Consider the following 12278-nt stretch of genomic DNA (forward strand, 5'->3'; position numbering starts at 1 on the left):
ATAGACATTTTTCTTTCATGATTCATGAGCTCATGGAATAACATGACACCCACACTACTTTATTCATATATGAAAGCTTGAAACTGTGAAGAGTTAACGCTAGGGTTAAAATGCAGTTGATTGGGGATTTAAATTATCTGGTGTGTGAGCTAAATCCTAGATTACACAAGGGTTCCCAGCTAGTTTAAATTTTTTTTTAAGGATGATCTTGTCCTGGTTTTATCCAGTGACATTTTTCTGCCAATTCATGCCAGATCACTGACAACCTCTGCTTCCTTTTCCCCATTGCAGCTGAAGTGCGGGGTGGGGAATGCCGCTGACCCCATTCTAGTATCTTTTTTTTTTTTTTTTGAACCCTACTGCATGCAAAGGTAATCCTGACAACTGTATCACTGTTGGTACATTATTTTTACGGTTTCTTTAAGTGGAATCTAATTGGTTCATGTTCTGTGTGTATCATTTGGAGCTGCCATCTTTCCCAACCTGATTTTAATAATTTTAATTGAGTGTGTGTTACGATTCCTGCCCGCGGAGCTACCCTCCGCGAGAAGGCCTCTCTACCTACTCATCTGTTCCAGGCGCTGCCGACTGTTTGCGCAGCTTGCTGCCACTGCCAGGACTGCTCCCGCGACTGGGAACCGCTGCCTCTCACCTCAGCCACCGCTGATTCCATCCTCCGCGGCCGGGGCCGCACCCATCTTCGGCCCTGCACGGCAGGGCTGAACAGCCGGGGGCCTTCCCTCGCGGCCAATGCGCTCAGGCTCCCCGCGCTCCTCCTGGGGTCCTCAGATGGCAGGGGGCCGTCCTCGCCGCTGCCGGGGTCTTCGACCGGCAGGGAGGCTGTCCCTGCCGGTGCCTGCAGCCAGCCTGCGCCGCCGGGTCAAAGTGCAGGAGAGCGCCGCTGTCCATGGTGCTTCTCTCTTCCTGCTTCAGCTTTCCTTAGGCACCGGTGCACGCCTCTTCACTCTATTTAAAGAGCCACCCACAGGAAGTGCTGCTGGCTCCACCTGATGACAACTTCCTGCTTCAGCCCTATAAAAGGGCCTTGCTTCAGTTCTTCCAGGCTTTCAGTTGGGTTGCACAGTCGTCTGTGTCTTCTAACCAGTCCAGGTCCTCCGTGGTCTTCTTCTGCTTTGATGGCTTCGTCTCCATGTTGCAGAAATCTTTCGCCCAGGTCTTCAATCATCTCCTTGTTACAGCTGTCTTTCATCCAGGTCTTCAGTCGTCTCCATGTTCCAGATGTTCTTCGTCCAGATGTCTTTGTGTCCCCGGTGCCTGATGTTTTGGTCTTCTGTTGTCTCGATGTTCCTGATGTCTTTGCCTTCGTCTCTGCCTCCATGCCTTGGTTCCCCGATGTCCACCTTCCTGGCATACCGCTGTTGTGGTCTGTGACCAGTCCCACAGGTGGGCTGTGCAGGGCACCTCACGGAACAAGGCCATCCTCATCTCCGTAGTGCAACCCTCTGGAAGACTTCCTGCTTCAGTCCGTTGCTTTTAATCCTTGAGAATCGAATCCTGCTTCAGAGTTGTCCCAGTCTTCAGAGCCTATTGCAACCTGCATTAGTTCATGTCAAGTCTCTGTTTGAACTTGCCCTGAGTCCGGCATGGTCCGCGACCAGTCCCATGGGGGGCTGTGTAGGGCGCGCCCCAGTGCAGGCCTCTTCAGTTGTTTTGTCATGTTCCGGTATTAGCTTCCACTATTCCTCCTGGAGTACTGCCTCGAGCCTAGCGTGGTCCGCGACCAGTCCCGTGGGTGGACTGTGTAGGGCGCACTGCGTTGCAGTCTTGCCCCAGCTCTTGATCCTGCTTCAGCCCTCATCTACAGTGTCTCGCTTCAGCCCTCATCCACGATGTCTCGCTTCAGTCCTCATCCATGATGTCTTCGCTTCAGTCCTCATCCATGATGTCTTCGCTCCAGTCCTCGTCTGTGGTGTCTTGCTTCAGTCCTCGTCTATGATGTTTTTCCTCCAGCCTTCGTCTACAGTGTCTTCACCTCAGTCCTTGTTTACAGTGTCTTTGCTTCAGTCCTAGTCCAAAGTCTTCTGTGTTCCAAGGACTCCGTCTGCCCTCGTCCTCTGTCCAACCTGCCGCCTATTGCCGTACCCAGCGGCAGGTCCGGACAGAGCCGGTCAGAGGACTGTTCGTCTATCAACATTGCGTTGTTGGTCATTCTGGGGTGTGCAGGTCCAGTTGAGGGTCAGACCTTGTACCCTAGTCCTTGCTTCAACCTTGTCCTGCTTTTGTTACCCATGCTCACACCAGCTCACCTCCCACGGTGTGGCTTGGGGCTCCTCCCTGGGTCATGCCGTGGCCCAAGGGCTCACATCACCAGCTTTAGAGACGACCGTGCCTCCATGCCTCGGAGTGTAACAGCTGCCGGAGGCCGTGCTCGTAACAGTGTGATATAATTTATGATACTCTGGATAACATGACCACTCCCACATGTTAAAGGGGATTGTAATGGACATGCTTTAAAAACTTTTATGGTAATATTTTACTGTTCTGTCATTTTTTATTGGTGCAAAATATTTTTTTTTACTACTTGTATTAAAATTCCGTAATGTACAAAGGGCACAAAAGGCAGGGCACGCGCGCAAGTGGTAGCCGCATTACATTAGGTGCTGGGCTTGTATGTTTTGAAATAAGCAGCCTGCTTAAAATCACGGTTTTAAAAACAAATGCAATCAAGAAAGTGATCTGTTTAATAATAAACTTCGAGGAATGACGCGCAAGAACACTTAGGCGCCGCTTATAAAGCCAGTTTTCTGCAAAAGAAAAAAGGCAGAGCTAAAGATTTTTATGAAAGAGCATCCTAATAACTTTTTGATTGCGTTCCAGATATGAAGTAAAAGTGAAACGGTCACCGCACTTCCTTCTAGTAACTGGCAAGTCAAAGGAGACGAGGGGGTCAAGTCGTCTTACAGCGAGCCCCGTCGCCTTCCTCGGCTGAGTGCAGCTTTAAAAGGAAGTGACATGGGGTGGGGAGAGACGTCAGCCGAGGACCACTTTTTTTTTCCTCCCCTCCCCTCTTGTTGTTCTCCCAGCCCACCCATGGGTGGAGTCTGGCTCTCCGTCCACCCTGTTTGGCTGACTTACAGCTTGTGCAAACTAAGTGGCCCTGGCTCTTTGCCTCGCTTTCTGTCTCCGCTCCCCAAAGTACATACATGTCAAGGCGTGGCAGGCACGAGGTAGGTTGTGCTATTCATGTTCTTTTTCACAAAAGAACTTTTACGGAGAGGGAACATTTTCCCGCTACTGGCATTCTCTTTTTTTTTTGTGTGTGTGTGTGTGTGTGTGTCTGTGTGTATGAAATGAAAGCCCAGTGAGCGGAGACAGGCTTAGGTAAGGCACAGGGGCTGGGAGAGAGCGAGGCAGGTAGGAGAACTGTGCGCTCGAAGACGGCGGCGTTAACAGGGAAGAACTTCATGGTGCTGCTTCTTGGGTTTTTGTTTCCTTTTGGTAAGCTCCCTTTCCTTCCTTATTTTTTGTTTCATCGCTGTGGCTGGAGCAGCTGAGGATATTTTGCTGTTGTTGTTGTTGTTGTTGTTCCTGTTCCTGCTTCAGGTTGGCCTCTTTGTGTCAGGCAACATTCTCTTTCATTTTCCAGCGTTTCCATGGCAGCCACAAAAAAAAAAAAAAAAAAAATCAGGGGCGCGGGCCTAGGAACTGAAGAGGGAGGGGGCAGGAACGCGGAAACGCCGACCAGGTTGGAGTGTGTTTAGGCGTGTAGCATTTGTGAGCTGGATTTTTTTTTTCGTTTTTGTTTTATGTGCGAGTAGCCAGCATGGCTTAGTTGTTTCTCCCCTGACTTTGGATCAGAAAGGGGAGGGGGGGGGGGGGGTACAGCGGTTGCCATAGAAACAGATATTTGTGACAGCCTATTTCCAGCTATTTCTATGAATCCGCTTTCTACATCAAGAGGATTGTGTGGTCATGTCTAAATAATTACCGCTCTCTCACACACACACACACACACACACAAGCATACGCGGTCACCTGGGTTTGGGAAATGCACACAAACTTGTGTGTATGTGACAGAGGACAGGGATTCAAACCAGTTGGGCAATTAATTGAAAAAGGTTCGTGAACGGTTCAAACCAGTAAATTGCTGAATTGGTTTTGTGTATATGTGTGGTATTTAATCTCTCTCTCTCTGTATGTATGTGCATGCATGTGTGTGTATATTATATATGTGCATGTATGTGTATATGTATAAAATCTTTTAAAAAAAGAAATTAAAAAGCCATGATACTGAATACTATTTGAAAGTTTTCCAGGTAATGATGTTTGGCAGGGACATTGGCATGCTAGACAACTATTGTAGTAATAGGCCAGCTTCACTTGTGGCTGCATGCATTCCACACACACTATATTGGAAAAGCTGCTCAATTGATTCAAAAGATGAACAATATTTTAACACTTCCACTAACTATGATACCAAAAATAATGTTCCATGTGTTTTCAGCATGATCTTAATATTCTGTATGCTTCTTTCTCAATTGTTAATACTCCGGTGTACCTGCTGTTGTCATCTCTAAGAATGTGATGTAAATTGTTCGTTAAATCAAATGAGCAAAGGGAAATAATCTCAGCCTTAATTAGCAATCTCGTTTTACCAAAAATGTTACAGTGATTGAGGTGAGAGAGAGTAGTTTGCAATTTGTGCTGAAGACAATTTCAAATTTCCTGGCATCTGTTATATCTGGAGAAGGAGCATTTTATTTATGAGGGAAGTCTTCTAAGTAATATTCATAGTAAAGTTTAAAAAGAAGACCTAATTGCCATGAAACTTCAACATTTGAAATGGGGAACTTTTGTTATTCTGCCCATGATATTCCTTGCCACACTCTAGTAGATGTAAAAAAAAAAAAATTCTTTAAGCAGCTATGAATAAAAATAACAGATTTAAAACTGCTCTGCTTCTTAAAATCACACATCATGTTTACTCTTATGGAATTTAGCTTTTATTTCCCTAGTTTAGCTCCTTATCTGTAAAGGAAAGAGCTATGATGGGCCACTGTCATTCTCAGCCATGCCTGACTCTGATGTGTGATCTGCTCATTTTCTCTGATCTTCAACCTTTTGGCACCAGAGAATATGGCAGATTTGCAGAGCCTAAAAATAGGCCTATGTGCATAAAAACCTAGCTAGTGTCAGCAGAAAAAGATGATTTGGTCTACTAATTTGTGTCTGCCTACTGTGTTGTCACAAGTCTCATTTGATCCCTTCTTCCACCACCATCCCATGCATTCTTAGTCTACCATTGTTTTGCTCCTATAATCTCCAGTGAAGTCTCTTCCAGGTGTTTACCATCTTATAAGTGAAAATACTTTTCTCACAACTTTTTCTTTTTAGCTTCCTTCCTTTTAGCTTCAGATGATCTGCTTGAGCTTTCCCTTCTATGGCAAATTCTACCTTCTGGTACTTTTTGAAGTATAAACCACGTGACCTTGCTGGTCCTCCCTACACTATGTACATTAACAACCAACCGAGGACTCCAAAATCTGTAATGTATACTGGTGTCCGATACACGGTTACCCCACTTCAACTGTTCTCCACTCAGAGGCTCTGCACACTTATCTGATTTTTGCTTGAGATGCCATCATCTTTATATGTATGTTCTGCTTCTGTGGAAGATGGGGCTGTCCGCCCGACACTGTCAGTGTTTTGACGGGAACCAATCCGCCGCCTTCAGGGACTAGGAGAGCTGTGTACAAATCAAATCTAGATATAAAATAAACTGATACTACCCAAATTGTATACATTTTATGTCTTTTTTACTTACATTTATAATGTTGTCTTCACTTCTGATATGCCATATGTTTGTCGAGCGGCGTAACTAAATCACTCTGTGGTATTTAAACACATAAGGGACCAACAGCCTATGTTTATTTCAGACCAAGGCTTGTAGAGCTCTGTGTTATCTGGATGGACCTGGCTTTTAATGTAGTTCTCAATCATGTCCTCATTATGCTATTCTTGTTATTGCAAAAAGCCATTTTTCTTTCAATAAAGTCTTCTTGCAAGTCCATTGTCAGACGGCGTGACTAAGTTGAATTATATAGAAGAGCAATGGCCTATCTCCATTTCTAGACAAATCTTAAGCTAATATTATATTGCCAAGACTGACCCACCTCTTCATATAGTCCTCCAACACATTCTCCATGTCATTAATACTATTTCTGGAAACCATTCATTTCAGACCGAAGCTTGTAAAGCACTATATTCCTGAACGGACCTAGCTTTTCATCTAGTTCTCAATCATGTCCTCTTATACTAAAAAAGCCCTTGTCTCTTTCAACAAAGGTTTCTTGCAAGTCAGTTATCTGACAGCTTAACTAAATTGAATTATATGGATAAGCTACAACCTGTCTTCATTTTTGAACAATTCTTAAAATTATTTTGTATTGCCGAAATGGACCCAACTATTCAGATAATCCTCCATCACATATTCCATATGTCCTTCATAATATTTCAGGAAACTGATCCTCACTTTCAATAAAATCTTTATGTAGGTCCGTGCCTAATGGACAGAATCTCCCTCACCTCCCAGTTGTGTCTTTTAATTTGCTATTACATTCATCTTGTCCATCTCCACAGTGTACCATATAACAAACCCTTGTTGTCCGTTTTTTTATTTTTCCATCTCTAATGATCCCCACCATCTTTGCAATCATTGCAGATGTTCTGTGTGGAACTCTATCACGTTTCCCTCTATGATGCGAGTGTCAAACAAAAATATATTCTCATTAATATGTAAATTGAAGCATCCTGCTTCTCCCCATGTGTTCTTTCTCCTGTCTATATCTCGCAACTGTAGTGATCTGAATCTATTTTACAAGAATTTCCTTACGTACAATAAAAAAAATTTGCATGTTCACCCTTCACTGTCTTTTGTGTAGCGGGTAGAATCATTAGAGGGCTAATTTGTTTTTCTTTAATTGTAAGCCAACCAGCTTTTAAAGCCTCGTCTATTAGAGAATCTATAAGCCTTTTTATGTGTGGAGTGGGATCTTCTGAGAGTTTTAAAAAAAACAACATATTATCGTTCACTTGTCTCTCTGCTTCAGCCACAGTTACCACGGTTCTGTATCACAATCGAACCACCCTTGTCTGCTAGTTTAATGATGAGAGAAGAGTCCAGCCTTAACTGTTGGAGAGCCTGTTGTTCCTTGTTTGTTAAATTGTTCTGCACTTTGTAAGGCTTAGAGTTCCTTTGTAGATTTTCACTTCTAACTAATTCGGTGAAAGTGTGAATAACTGGATCTATAGCACCAGGGGGAACCCATTTAGATGGTTGTGAAATAACTGAAGGATCAGAGGAGGTACACGGTGGAATGGAGGAGAAAAACAACTTCAATCTCAACTGTTTCTACTAGTGATGCCTCTGTTTATGTATCAAGTATGCATCTTAACTTTCTCAACTGCTTTGTCACATTGACTGGCTACCTTGAGCTCATAAAGATGATTTCCTAGGTTTTTTTTTTTAATTTTAAATTTTCAAATTTCACATAATTACATGTAGTAATTTCTCAATAGAACACGGTACATATATGCAAAAAAATGTATACGTATATATATAAATCTGACTATATATTTTAATACATTGAGTGTATATATCTAAATATAAGAAATATGGGGACTACAGAAACAAAGAGCGAACCAGCCAATACTATGGAACACCATGCCCATAGAGGTAAGACTACAGAGAGATTTCAATACCTTCAAAAAGAGCTTAAAGACATGGCTCTTTAGAGAAGCATTTCACAAAGAGTGAGAAATAGAGAAACTCTGAAAGCTGTACACACAAAATCTTCATAAAGCACATTATATGTATCGGTTTGTTTATTGTACCTTTTAACTTGAATGTATAATCTAACAGAGTTTTTATTGTAGTTAAAGGACAGATTAGACAACATTGAACAATTAGCCATTATTATGAAACTGTTACCGAGCTTAAAAGGCACCTCCATTACCAATAATAGGAACAGATACATGTACAATTTACTATATGTGTCTCCATGTAAACCGTTGTGATGGTATATTACTGAACGACGGTATAGAAAAGATTTTAAATAAATAAATAGACTGTATTTCTATATTCTTCCAAGGTTTTTAATTCTTACCTTCAAAAAGGTATTTTGGGCCTTGAATTTCTACATCCCAAATACATGATTGTTTGTTTTGGGGGGGGGGGAGATGGATTAGAGTGTAACAGAAATGATGGCAAAAAAGGACCAAATGGTCCATCCAGTCTGCCCAGCAAGCTTATGGTAGTATCTGCTGTGCTGTGCAGGTTACTCCCATACTTAGTTTCCCAGACCATAAAAGTCAGGACCCTTGTTGTGTGAATCCAATTCCCCATTACTTCTTGCTGTTGAAGCAGAGAGCATAGTTGGAGTTGCATCAAAAGTATCAGGCTTATTGGTTAAGGATAGTAACAGCCGCATCAGCAAGTTACCCTCATGCTTATTTGTTTCCCTAGACTGTAAAAGTCTGTTGTACACTGTGAGGTTTGAGTGAACCCTTGGACACTGTGGCAGCTGACCACGCCCACGGGGGGAAGTCCTGTGAGGGGCCACAGGTTAGGCTTAGCTCAGGACACACAAACACAGACTTTGAACTTTTATTAGACTGTGTAAGGAAGCCACCAGAAGTGGCAGTAGTGAGCAGCTGGAATAGCCCAGCAGGGCTGGTATCCCTCAGATGCTGGAACAGCGACTCCTCCGGTAGCAGTGCTGTAGTGGAAAGAACTGAGAAAATGAGTACAGTGGAGAATATACAAGACCCCAGTATAGAGATCCCCCAAGGTAGGGAGAGCAGACCCTCGGAGAGAGTATCTGAACCCTGAGAGCTGGGAGGCTTGCAGATGATGTATTCACACAGCGGTTCCACGGAGATGGCACTGGGGCTGGAACGGAGGCAGGCCCTCGAGGAGCAAGTGCCTCGTTCCAGGGAACAGCTCTGAAGTGAAGATGGTAGTACTCACTGATGTTGAAGATTAGCGAATCCTTCCAGGCAGAAGAGAAGGTAGGAGTAGGCAGCGAGTCAGGGAACATGGGCCCTCGAGGAGCGAGTACCGGTTTCCTGATAGTGACCTGGAAAGCAAGTGAGGCCCCCGAGGAGCGGATACCCTGTTAGCATTAGAGAGTCCAATAGAGATTGGAGAGGCAGAGTAGCTGGGTACGGAGAGTGAATTCCATCCATAGGATTCCCGTAGGATAACCCTTGCTAACTCAAAGGCTAGCAAACATTGAAGGCTTTAAATATCCGGGCATCATGATGTCATCACGGGGGGACGCCCCGGAGGTTCACACCAAGTAGGAAATAAGGGCTGCGTGGTACGTGGTTCAATGGGAGCATAGCGGGAGGCAGAGCCCAAGCCAGTCCGGGGACATCGAAGAGGATGGCAGGCAGACGCCGCGGCAGCCAGGCATCCATCTGCAGCATGAGTAGGAGCAAACAAAGAGAGGTAGGCGGAGTGAAGCCGTTGGAAAGGGACGGTTGCAACAAAGTCGGGGTCCTTTTTGGTTGCTGTCTGAATCCAATTCCCCTTTTTCCTCCTGCTGTTGAAGCAGAGAGCAATGATGGAGATCACGGACAGTAAGCCAACATGGGAGCATGTGAAGTACATAGAGAATTTTAGGGAAGATTACCATTTTCATCAGTGTGCACCTGCCAAACATAGAAAGTGGGAGAGATCTCCATGTCAATAATTGCACTTGTACCTTAGTGATAACTGCAGAGAGATTCAATTCGTACATTTGTCCCAAATCCCTTGGGATCCAAACCCACATATCCAGCATAGCTCTCTGCTTTAACAGCAGGGGAGGAAATTTTGACAATTCACGCATATCCAGCATAGCCCTCTGCTTCAATGGCAGGGGAGCAAGTCTGATATTTCACTTTCAATGCAAAGCCAGCATGGCTCTCTGCTTCAACGGCAGGGGGGAATGAAGAAAGGTGGATCTATATTCAGGCAACAATCAACAAGGACTGAATTACATAGTCTGAATAAACAGATAAGCATGGGTGTAGCTTGCTTATTGCGGTGGTTAATACCCCTAACTAAATTAAGCTATTTCACTTAGATGCAGGTCCAACACTGCTCTCTACATTAATGGCGGGGGTGGAAGGGAAATAGAATAAAAAAAGTTACTAAGAGCCAAGAGAAACAGATAAGTATGTGAGAGAAAAAAAAGTGCGAAAGCTTGCTGGGCAGACTTCTTCTGCCATCATTTCTATGTTTCTATGGATTTGAATCAATGGTATGAAGGCTTATTGGATAAAGATCATAACCATCGCGCTAGCAAGGTACCCCCATGCACTATTTTCTTCATGTCCATCCTCTAGCCTTTAGGGATCCACAATGTTTTTCCCATGCCCCTTTGAATTCTTTCACTGTTCTGTCTTCACCTCTTCCTCCTCCGGAAGGGCATTCTAGGCACCCAACTCCCTCTCCGTGAAGAAATATTTCCTGAAGTTGGTTCTGAGTCGTCCTCTCTGGAGTTTCATTTTGTGACCCCCTAGTTCTACTGATTTTTTTCCAATGGAAAAGGTTTGTCGATTGTGCATCATTAAAACCTTTCAGGTATCTGAAGGTCTGTATCATATATCTCCTCTCTTCCAGGGTACACATATTTAGGTCCTTAACCTAATTATGGTAATTTTGACCATTCATCCATTTTTATTTTTTTTGCCTCAGCAATTTTCCCCTACTTCTTTGACCTTTCAGCTCAGTAGGAACTATCCTGTATTCTGGTCCTCAAGGATCGCAAATTAGTTTTCATGATATCTTTAAAAAATATGCATGAAGAGAAATAAGCATGCGGCTTCAGCTGTATACAGATTTATCTCATGCATATTCATTAGGATTATCCCAAAAACCTGACTAGTATGTGTCCCTGAAATACTGGAGTTGGACACTCCTGTTGTACAGGTTTTAATATCCTGCTACTTGTAGTTGATCCAGCAGCTGCCATGCTTAAATTTACAACTGGTAGACTGAGGAGCTCCCCCCTCCCCTCCCATTAATGGCACCTCACTTGTGCATGCTATCCATTTTAGATCAATGGTTCTCCATCCAGTCCTCAGGACATACCCAGCAGTCAGCATTTTCGGGATATCCACAATAAATATGCATGAGATAGATTTGCATATAATGGAAACAGCCCAAGCAAATCTACCTCATGCATATTTATTGTGAATATCTTTAAAACCTTACTGGATTGAAAATCACTGCTTTAAATCAGGGGTAGGTAATTCTGGTCCTCAAGTGTTACAAGCCTGTCGGGTTTTCAAGGTAGTCATACTGAAAAATCATGAGATACATTTAAATGCGCTTAGGGAAGATAAGGCCATTGCAGAAAGACTAAATGAATTCTTTGCTTCCGTGTTTACTAATGAGGATGTTGGGGAGATACCAGTACCGGAGGTGGTTTTCAAGGGTGATGAGTCAGACGACCTGAACCAAATCACTGTGAACCGGGAAGATGTAGTAGGCCAGATTGACAAATTAAATAGTAGCAAATCACTTGGACCAGATGGTATGCATCCTAGGGTACTGAAGGAACTAAAAAATGAAATTTCTGATCTGTTAGTTAAAATTTGTAACCTATCATTAAAATCATCCATTGTGCCTGAAGACTGGAGGGTGACCCGGGTAACTATAGACCAGTGAACCTGATTTCAGTGCCGGGAAAAATAGTGGAAACTATTCTCAAGATCAAAATCGTAGATCATATAGAAAGACATGGTTTAATGGAACACAGTCAACATGGATTTACCCAAGGGAAGTCTTGCCTAACAAATCTGCTTCATTTTTTTGAAGGGGTTAATAAACATGTGGATAAAGGTGAACCGGTAGATGTAGTGTATTTGGATTTTCAGAAGGCGTTTGAGAAAGTCCTCGAGAGACTTCTAAGAAAACTAAAAAGTCATGGAATAGGAGGCGATGTCCTTTCATGGATTACAAACTGGTTAAAAGACAGGAAACAGAGAGTAGGATTAAATGGTCAATTTTCTCAGTGGAAAAGGGTAAACAGTGGAGTGCCTCAGGGAGCTGTACTTGGACCGGTGCTTTTCAATATATATATATAAATGATCTGGAAAGGAATACGGATGGGTGAGGTTATCAAATTTGTGGTTGATACAAAATTATTCAGAGTAGTTAAATCACAAGCGAATTGTGATACATTACAGGAGGACCTTGCAAGACTGGAAGATTGGGCATCCAAATGGCAGATGAAATTTAATGTGGTCAAGTGCAAGGTGTTAGG

The 12278-nt window shown here is 43.4% G+C and overlaps 1 protein-coding gene across 13 annotated transcripts in view; it reads left to right on the forward strand.

The window, feature by feature from the left end:
• AGPAT4 (1-acylglycerol-3-phosphate O-acyltransferase 4) overlaps window positions 1–12278 on the forward strand; it is a 502489-nt gene that overhangs the window by 58404 nt on the left and 431807 nt on the right. For 9 of the 13 annotated variants that reach the window (XM_029594139.1, XM_029594135.1, XM_029594140.1 and 6 more), the window contains exon 1: window positions 3012–3188. The exons of 2 other annotated variants lie outside the window; for them this stretch is intronic. The gene's annotated coding sequence lies outside the window, so the exon portion shown is untranslated. Of the gene's footprint in view, window positions 1–3007; window positions 3189–3277; window positions 3460–12278 lie in introns of those variants that run through there. 2 more of the 13 variants (XM_029594145.1, XM_029594138.1) reach the window with 2 other exon arrangements.

This window comes from Rhinatrema bivittatum, chromosome 3, assembly GCF_901001135.1.
Source record: "Rhinatrema bivittatum chromosome 3, aRhiBiv1.1, whole genome shotgun sequence".
NCBI lineage: Eukaryota > Metazoa > Chordata > Amphibia > Gymnophiona > Rhinatrematidae > Rhinatrema > Rhinatrema bivittatum.